The 9772-nt window shown below is 41.6% G+C and overlaps 1 long non-coding RNA gene across 1 annotated transcript; it reads right to left on the bottom strand.

Annotated features, from left to right (window-relative positions):
* LOC136356828 (uncharacterized) lies at positions 1-3608 on the bottom strand. Its single transcript, XR_010741853.1, has 2 exons — positions 3244-3608; positions 1-399 (listed from the first exon to the last, which is right to left on the bottom strand). It is a non-coding gene; the product is annotated as an uncharacterized lncRNA (long non-coding RNA).
* Positions 3609-9772: the final 6164 nt, after the last annotated feature.

The following is a 9772-nucleotide window of genomic DNA, read 5'->3' on the forward strand; positions in this document are numbered from 1 at the left end:
TAGCACAAAGGTCAAAGCACAATTAGCATCCAACACAACCCGACAAACATCCAATACAACACAAAACTTACAACCCAGTTAACAGCCAAATCCAACCACATTCCAAATCCAGCCAAATTCGTCTACTAGTGGGAGGACAAGGTCGTGCCCTGCTTCTTCTCATTTACTTCTTGCATATCTTTTGCCATGAAACAGACATGCATGGCAGGAAGATATGCATCCTTAGCTGACTAGTATGAATCAGTTTAACATATATGTGCAGCTACAATATACTTCGACAGAGGAAGCTAGCTTTAGCTAATGGAAATAGAGAACTTCAAAAAATTATGACTTACACTTTCTTAATTACTACTAAACTTCACTGTACAACAGAAGATAGATAGCCTCGAAGTATCAGCTCTGCAAACATGCTGAAAGCAGTAATGAGTGTAAACTGATAATCTTGAATAGTGAAAATTTTAAGCATAATACGACTGCTGAGTAATAGTTTTTTCGTTAATGCATGATATGCCACATAATCATCTGAAAATCCAACCTGTCTATATTACTAATTGATACTTCAATACTACATCCAAATATCTCAAAATTTAATCTGTTGACATTGCTAAATGATAGTATGCACTCACATAATTCAATTTGCAACCACAGCTTAATTAATTTGCATCTAGTTCAATCCATACTTGTGGTAAAGATTATTGAACTTATAGATAGAAATCTAGAATTTCTCAAGATAAAACCCTATGTTCTGCTAGATCACCACAAGAGAAAATGTTAAATGATATGCCGACTGTACCATGATAAAAAAAAGAAGATATGCCAAGTTTGGCATGGTTGCATAATCTACCAGTCTACTCAATGATACCAGCTCAGTTGTCTCAACTTAACAAACATATTTGAATTGAAAAATTATAACACTTCCAAAAGATGAACATTTTTTTGTGAAACAAGACAATGCCAGCTTTTGATTGCAATGTTTTTGAGAAATACTATTAGAGGCATAAGTATTGCTACACTGTCAAAAGCAGAGATTTTGTTGCTCCCGGTCCAACTTATATTATTCTAGTACACACTAGACAAATACAAAGGCACACCTGTGAGACAAACAGCTTAAAAGAAACTTGGGAGGGCCAACTCAGACCACACTAACTTTATGAATCAGATACTGAAATCAGTTCATTATATTCTAAAATGTAAAAGTTCTGGGAATAACTGCTAATTAGATCCTAGGATAAATTCTGAAAAATTTCTGGCACAGTAACATAATTAGAACCTAGGATAAGTTTTATTGAATGATGCTGAAAATTACATGATCCTACACTTTGAATATCATGAGAAGATCTGTACTATAACTAATTTAATTATCACCTATGAAGCCTGACCTTAAATATAAAAAGATGAAACTGATTTCTAAATAATCGGTAACAAGGTCTATGCGTCCTATTCATTCCTCTTAAGGGGCAATTGTGTTCTTACCCCTACTTTCATATCTAATTGTAATTTTACCCCTCTTTTCTGTTGTTTGTAATTTTGCCCTCATTTTTTTCGAACGAAGCTGCCGTTTGCCCCTATATTGGATGACCGTTTGGTGGACCCAAAATAAGAGTGTAAAAAATATAGATGAAATTACTAAGAGAAAAACAATGGACCATTATACCCCAGTGCAAAGAACAACACCCTGCATTGCCTTTTTCATCCCACCACCCGATCCCCATTCTGATTACTTGATTAGCCTAACCCTAGTGGCACCGTCGGCGGCTGTGCACAGGCGAGATAGGCCGGCGGCTGGGCAAGGCTGTGATGCCCAGCGAGCAGCAGCAGATGCCCACATCAGCAAAGCGAGTAGGGGGTGTTGGCGGAGTGAGCAAGCCGCGGCTTCGGCGGAGCGAGTGAATAGGCGGCGGCTCCGACGGCAGCCGCAAGCAGGAGGCAGCTTCGGCGGCACGTGCGAGCCCGCAGCAGCGGCATCGCACGAGAAGGCGGCGACTCCGGTCGTGCTGCAGCCGCCTCTTATTTTTCTTTTTCTTTTTCCGATCTTGTGCTACTTTATGAGGAGCTTGTTTGTTTGGTGATTTTTTACTGGTGAATGCGATGGATCTTTTTGGTAAATTTTCGCACCTGGTGAAAGTTCTGTGAAATCCTATCAATGATATCGAAGTTCTTTCAAAATTTGTCCAAGTGCGATCATATTTTTTTAGAAAATACACAAATCCTATTAGAAAAGTAGGGGCAAGTGTACAGGGTTATACTTGTCTTTTTTAGTTTCATTGACACCGTTAGGTGGTTTTAACAGAGTAGGGGCAAATCAAAGTTTCGTTTTGAAAAAGTGAGGGTAAAATCACAAACCTTAGAAAAGAGGGGTAAAATCACAATTGCATATGAAAGTAGGGGTAAGAACACAGTTGCCCCTTATCTTAACTATTACCCATACTGCTACATGGTCCCCCATGTCATGCCCTAACCATTTGCTCCAGATGGTTTATTATAAAGGTCTATGTTTCTGTTCATAGACTCCTTAATTATTCAAATTGATCTCTTTATTAAAAATATGCTACTCATGGACTCCTATATGAACTATAATTGATCTATAATTGAACTAGCCTAATTGACAGAGTTGTTATACTTCTTATGCTTCATGATAAATTAAATCTGTGCTAGGGTTCAGATAATAATTTCCAAGTCCATGGCTAAATCTAAAATCTGATTTTATCTATATGTCAAGTGTATCAATATTTTTACTCTGGACAAAGATTTGCAGTTACTAAATTATATACATTCTACTGTCTCTTGATTTATCACCTAAGGCCCTCTTTGCTCCCTCACTTCAGCTTCTTCTGGCTTCGCTGCTAAACCGAACAAAGAAAAGCAAACACAAAGGCGAGTACATCTTTGAACATCAAAACATCCAAAGCTGCCCCTTCAAGAAATCAAGAAAAGAAACAATTTAACTGCAAACACATGTGTAAAGCAAGATCTGGATATCAAAACACCCAAATCTGCCCATCTTGCAGTATGTACGAAACTTCAAAGAAACCTAAATTCACTGCTAAACCCAATACTTCATCAATCCTCTAATAGCGTGGTCATCTAACGGGGGGAGAAGAAGAGGCGGCGGCGCTTACTGAGAGCACGGTAAAAAAGAACCAGAGCATATGGCCTCATACCTAGCAGGAGCAACATCAGACATGACATCTACGGGCAGCAAGGGCGCAGGACAGGGGATGAAGGGAACTAGGGAAGAGTTACTTTCGTCGGACTCCGACGACTGGGCGGCATCGCTGGCGTGTGGCCGGCCGGTGGACTGGAGCCTGGCAGCCTGCCTGCTTTTGGAGGGATCGCTGGTGCCGCGGCGTGGTCGGCTGGCCGCGCAGGGCGCGTGCCGCTGGCGGCTGCCGAGCCGGGCGGGCGGCGCGCGTGTGACTGCGTGGAGGAGCTGACTGGGGCGGCGGGGCGATGGCGAGACGGGCACGGCGGCGACGGGTGGCGGGCACGGTGCAGCCGCGCAGGCCGACCGGCCAGTCTGGGGACGCGGTGAGCGGGGAGGAAGCCGGCGCTGCTAGCCGTCGACCGTGCCGCACGCCGTCGACGAGCCGCCCCGGGGCCGTCGCTGCAGGCCCGTAATAATGTGCTAATGTGACAAGCGGCTATAATATACAGTGATGGCGATGGAAGTTATCTCATGAGAGGTCAAGGTAATTATGAATCAATTTCAACCGTTGGTCAAGGTAATCATGACAAGTATTATGGAGAAGAACTTGCTTTCAGATTTATTGTGAATCAATTTCAGTTTAATGATTATACTGCATTATGAACAATTCTCACATATGGATAACTCTTTACACCATTAGTGGTAGATCATCTAGGAGCCCTGCTAACTTGTGGAATTTACAGTGCCGAATTTGATTTCAAATCAGCTGCAAAATCTGCAATGTTCTCTCAATCACGAGGAGGCTACTTAGGCTTCGTTCGTTCCTGGTTGATCTGGGAGATTAAGAGAGAAAACACCTCGTTTTCCACGCGCACGCTTCCCAAACTACTAAACGGTGCGTTTTTTGCAAAAAAATTCTATAGGAAAGTTGCTTTAAAAAATCATATTAATCCATTTTTAAAATTTAAAATAATTAATACTCAACTAATCATATGCTAATGGCTCACCTCGTTTTGCGTATCTTCCCAATCTTCCCAATCTCCTCAATCCCCTTCTCCTCAAACACACCCTTAGCTTTTTAGTCATGTTAATAATCCGGTTGTTGATGTCGCCTGCAATCTCTGTTGACCACAACGTATCACCACACGTGGGCTGGTTGAACTCAACATGTGCATTAACCCAAGGTGATTCTCTTCTTCAAAATCTTTCTCTTCATATTTTCCATAGGGGGTAAATTAGAGATTGCAAATCCATATTAACCTGTTTACAGTGAAAATTGGAATCACTTTAAAGGAGAGGGGTTGGAGGAGAACTGGAAACTAGAAGGTATGTTGCTTCATTAGACTAGATCATATGTGTATTTTTCAAGTACATCTTTTTTGCTTGATTAGTTCCAGTCTGCGCTCCTCCGCAATGTGTCATGGATTCAGAGACATTGAATTGCTGATTTTAAGTACAGAGTCAATCGTTAATCCATGTCGAGGATGTCCAAAAGCAATGATAGGCTCCGTGCAAGGGCATGAAGCCTCACTGGTGGAGAAACCATCTTTCGTCGGTCGGCCGATTTCCACAATAGTCCCGGATGCAATAAAAACCGGGGCTAAAGATGATTTTTAGTCCCGGTTCAAAAGGGTAACGGGCATATTTGATCTTTAGTCCCGGTTTGTGTTACCAACCGGGACTAAAGATGATCTTTAGTCCCGGTTCGAATGCTGTCAGGTCATGTCAGGCCCCCCCGGAATCATTACCAACCGGGACTAAAGTCGTAACTTTATACCAACCGGGACTAAAGATCCCGGTGATCTTTAGCCCCGGTTGGTGCTAATAACCGGGACTAAAGTCCCACCCCTATATATATGTCTTCTTCCTCCTCCAGCTGCCCGAGCAAGCTTTAAAATTTCTTCAAAAAAGAGGGGAGGTCATGCCAAAATTTCTATTAAATTTATTTTGGTGATTACAGAGAAATCGGAGGTGCCTAAAAGGTTTGCAACTTCATCCTCCAATGTTTTTTTTTTTGTCATACTACATTTGCACCTATGTTTTGCACACTTTTTTTTGTCTCCAAAATTTAGTTGTAAGTTGATGAGAGAGAAAATGTGTGTGGGGAAGAAAGAATATATAGAAATTTAGTTCATTTGCTAAACAAGGTTTTATAAAATAGTTGAGAAGGAAAACTCTAGTGAAAGTTAATCTTAAATAATAGAAAACAAACTAAAATGAAAATTAAAAGAAGTAAAACACATTAAAATTAGTTTAAAACTTTACAAATAGTTTTTAATAATTATTTGGTGTAATATTTTATGATTTTTGTATGAATAAAGATATCTTATAATTATTGTATGACTGTCATTATTGTAAGAATAATTATTTGTGTACGGTTTTTTTTGACTCATGTAGATGGATCGGCAATGGATGTACGCTGACCGGCGGTCCAAAGAGTTTATCGACGGCGTGCAGTATTTTTTGAGAGTGGCCGAAGCTAACAGGCAAAGGGGTTTTATTTGTTGTCCATGCAATAAGTGTAAGAATCAGAAGGAGTATTCTGCATCCAGGACTATTCATTTCTACTTGTTTGAGTCGGGGTTCATGCCAAGCTATAATTGTTGGACATCCCACGGAGAGCAAGGTGTTGAAATGGAAGAAGATGAAGTGGAAGACGACAATATTCCGGACTTTGCTCAGTATGTTGGATTTGAAGGAAATCAAACGGGCGAGGAGGAAATAGCTGCTGATGGTAACGACGTTGCGGATGATCTTAGTCAGATGTTGCAGGATGCCAGGGATGATTGCGAAAGTGAAAAGGAGGCCCATAAATTGGACAAGATGTTGGAGGACCACAGAACTTCGTTGTACCCAGGTTGCGAGCAGGGGCACAAAAAGTTGGATACCACTGGGGTTAGTGACAAGGCATTTGGCGATTTATTGAAACTCGTCAAGAACATTCTTCCGGGGGGAAACAAATTGCCCGAGACAACGTACGAGGCTAAGAAGATAGTCTGCCCGTTAGGACTGGAAGTTCATAAGATTCACGCATGTCCGAACGATTGTATCCTATACCACGGTGAGGAGTATGAGAACCTAGAAGCATGCCCTGTTTGCAAAGCACTACGATACAAGATTAGACGGGACGATCCAGGAGAAGTTGACGGGCAGCTAACAAAGAAGAGAATTCATGCTAAGGTGATGTGGTATTTCCCTATAATACCACGGCTAAGGCGTTTGTTCAGGAACAAGGGGAATGCTAGAATGTTGCGATGGCACGCTAAAGAGCGTCAATAGGACGGGATGCTGAGACACCCCGCCGATGGTTCGCAGTGGCGAAACATCGACAGAAAATTTAAAGAATTTGGAAAGGACGCACGAAACATACGGTTTGGTTTGAGTACGGATGGCATGAATCCTTTTGGAGAGATGAGCAGCGGCCATAGCACTTGGCCCGTTACGATGTGTATCTACAACCTCCCCCCCTGGCTATGCATGAAGAGGAAGTACATAATGAAGCCGATTATTATTCAAGGCCCCAAGCAACCTGGTAACGACATCGACGTGTACCTAAGACCACTAGTCGAAGATCTTAAACAGTTGTGGAAGAAGGAAGGTGTCCCCGTGTGGGACGAGGACAAACAGGAGGAGTTTAACCTACGAGCGCTGCTGTTCGTAACCATCAACAATTGGCCTGCACTTAGCAACCTATCCGGACAGTCCAACAAGGGGTACAAGGCTTGCACTCACTGTATGGATGAAACAGAAAGTACGTATCTTAAGCACTGTAGGAAGGTTGTATACATGGGTCATCGTCGATTCCTTGCAGCAAACCACCCGGTACGGAAGAAAGGCAAGCACTTCGAACATAAGGCCGACCACCGTACGAAGCCTAAACATCGCAGCGGGAAAACAGTGTTTGCTATGGTTAAAGATCTTAAAGTAGTGTTCGGAAAGGGGCCTGGAAGCCAGCCTATAGAGAGCGAAGATGGTCACGCGGCGATGTGGAAAAAGAACTCTATATTTTGGGAATTACCATATTGGGAATTCTTGGACGTACGCCACGCAATCGACGCGATGCACCTCACTAAGAACCTTTGCGTAAATCTTCTTGGCTTCCTAGGTGTATACGGAAAGTCGAAAGATACACTGGAAGCACGTAATGATCTGAAGCATATGGAACAACGCGGCGACCTTCACCCGGAACCAAAGGAGAAAGGAAGCCATTACTTGAGTCCAGCCAGCTACACTCTTAGCAAGGCAGAGAAGGAAAGTATGTTTGAATGCTTGGAGAGCATAAAGGTACCGTCTGGATACTCCACAAATATCAAGCGAATAATAAGCACGAAGGAGAAGAAGTTCACAAACCTAAAGTCTCATGACTGTCACGTGTTGATGACACAACTGCTACCAGTTGTAATAAGGGGTATCCTTCCAGACAATGTCCGGGCAACAATAACAAAGCTATGTGCATTCATGAACGCAATTTCGCAGAAGGTCATCGATCCGGATAGATTAGAAGCCCTTCAGAATGAAGTGGTGCAATGTCTCGTCAGTTTTGAGTTGATATTTCCACCTTCATTTTTCAATATAATGACGCATCTGCTTTGTCACCTTGTGAAAGAGATCAATATTCTCGGGCCTATGTACCTACACAACATGTTTCCTCTCGAGAGGTACATGGGCGTTCTGAAGAAGTATGTTCGTAACCGTGCTCGTCCAGAGGCAAGCATCGCCAAGGGTTATGGAACAGAGGAGGTCATCGAATTTTGCGTAGAATTTATCGAAGACCTTCGCCCAATCGGGGTACCTGAATCACGCCATGAAGGGAGACTACGGGGAAAGGGAACTCTCGGAAGGAAAGCAATAATGACGGTAGACAACAATTTATTCCGTAAAGCCCATTTCACTGTTCTGCAACACTCTTCATTGGTAGCTCCTTACATCGAGGAGCACTTGGCTCTAGTTCGCGCCAGGAACATCGGTAAGTCCGATGCATGGATTACACGGCATCACATTGATACTTTCCCCGCGTGGCTACGACAACATCTCATGGGTAACGAGTCGATCAACCAACAACTTGCCTTCCTGGCGAGGGGACCGTCTGGGTCGATCGCGACATTCCAGGGATATGAGATCAATGGGTATACATTCTACACGAGAGCCCAAGACATGAAGAGCACGAACCAAAACAGCGCTGTTCGTGTCGATGCCATGGGACACGATGGAACAACTGCCACGTATTACGGTGCCATCGAGGACATATGGGAACTTGACTATGGTCCTCTCAAGGTTCCTCTGTTCCGGTGCCAATGGGTTAGGTTGACTGGTGGAGGCGTAATGATTGATGACAGTGGGATGACAACTGTTGACCTTAACAAGGTTGGATACTCGGACGAACCTTTTGTCCTTGCCAATGATGTAACGCAAGTCTTTTTCGTGAAGGACATGTCTAGTAAAGGAAAGAAGGGTAGAGGGCCTGATGAGCCTAAGCGTCAAGTGGTTCTCCCAGGCAAAAGAAAAATCGTCGGAGTTGAGGACAAGACTGACGAGGATTACGATCAGTTGGATGGGCAACCCCCTTTCACGGTGACGATTGACCCTAGCATCCTCCTATCAAATGAAGACACCCCTTACTCACGCAGCGATCACAAGGAGGGAACAATAGTGAGGAGAAAGTACGTGCGGTCAACCGTCACCGTCGATGTAATGCCGTAATTATTGTGTACACGATGTAAACTATTTTGGATGTATTGATTATCCATATAAATCAATTGATGTATGGCATATGTTAATTACGCACGATTATTAGAGGTTTCAACAAGTTTAAATCATCTATATGCTAGTTATATGTGATACTTACAATTTTTAAAAGTTTTAAATCACACAGGTGGCAATTTCATATGTATGTTAATTAGAGTTTTTAACATTTAATTTACTAGCATTCATATGCTAATTATAATTTACTAGAGGATTTTTAAAAGTTTTAAATCACGCAAGTGGCAATTTCATATGTTAATTAGAGTTTTTAACATTTAATTTACTATCATTCATATGCTAATTATAATTGACTGGAGAATTTTTAAAAGTATTAAATTTAATATATTTTTAAAACTATCATTCATATATTAGAGTTTTTCACAATTTAATTTACTATCTTTCATATGCTACTTATATATGACTATTCGAATTTTTAAAAGGTTTAAATCATGCATGTGGCATTTACATATGTTAATTAGAGTTTTTAGTATTAAATTTAATATAATTCCTACGCTAAGTATATATGATGATTACAATTTTTATTAATTTTAAATCATGCAGTATGTACATACATATCTTAATTAGAGTTTTTACCAATATAATAATATCATTCAAATTATCGCAGGCGCACATAACTTCCTATGCAAACTCCTTAAGGTGGCAACCTGCGATAATAATATGTATTCGTAGGTGGACGTCTTAAGCATTGTCTAATAATTTCCCTGCTTTATATAATAGATAAATTGGTAGAGTTTGTAAACTAAATTGTGAACATTAATTATAGTAACTCATGAGGCATTGGCGTAAAATAAATGAGAAAGTTTATTTATTAGCCAATGATATCATCGCTCATCGATGCTCACGTCCTCAGGTCAAGACAGCATA

This window comes from Oryza sativa, chromosome 6, assembly GCF_034140825.1.
Source record: "Oryza sativa Japonica Group chromosome 6, ASM3414082v1".
Lineage (NCBI taxonomy): Eukaryota > Viridiplantae > Streptophyta > Magnoliopsida > Poales > Poaceae > Oryza > Oryza sativa.